Raw genomic sequence first — 345 nt, 5'->3', positions numbered from 1 at the left:
GAAACAAAGAAAACAATACAAAGAATCAATGAATCCAAGAGCTGGTTCTTTGAAAAGATAAACAAGATTGAGAGACTGCTAGCCCAGTTAACCAAAAGAAAGACAGAGCACTTGCAAATCAACAAAATCAGAGACGAAAGGGGAAACATCACCAGAGACACCAAAAAGATCTAGAACATTATAAGGGAATACTTTCAAAACCTATATGCTACTAAATTTGAAAACTTAAAAGAAATGGATGGGTACCTAAAAGCATGGGAACCACCAAAACTAAACCAAGAAGAGATCAATAGCTTAAGCAGACCCATAACACATTAGGAAATTGAGACAGCAATACAAAACTTT

This window comes from Nannospalax galili, unplaced genomic scaffold (genome assembly GCF_000622305.1).
Source record: "Nannospalax galili isolate Female #2095 unplaced genomic scaffold, S.galili_v1.0 scaffold309, whole genome shotgun sequence".
NCBI classification, from domain to species: Eukaryota; Metazoa; Chordata; class Mammalia; order Rodentia; family Spalacidae; genus Nannospalax; species Nannospalax galili.
This window is presented reverse-complemented; position numbering follows the sequence as displayed.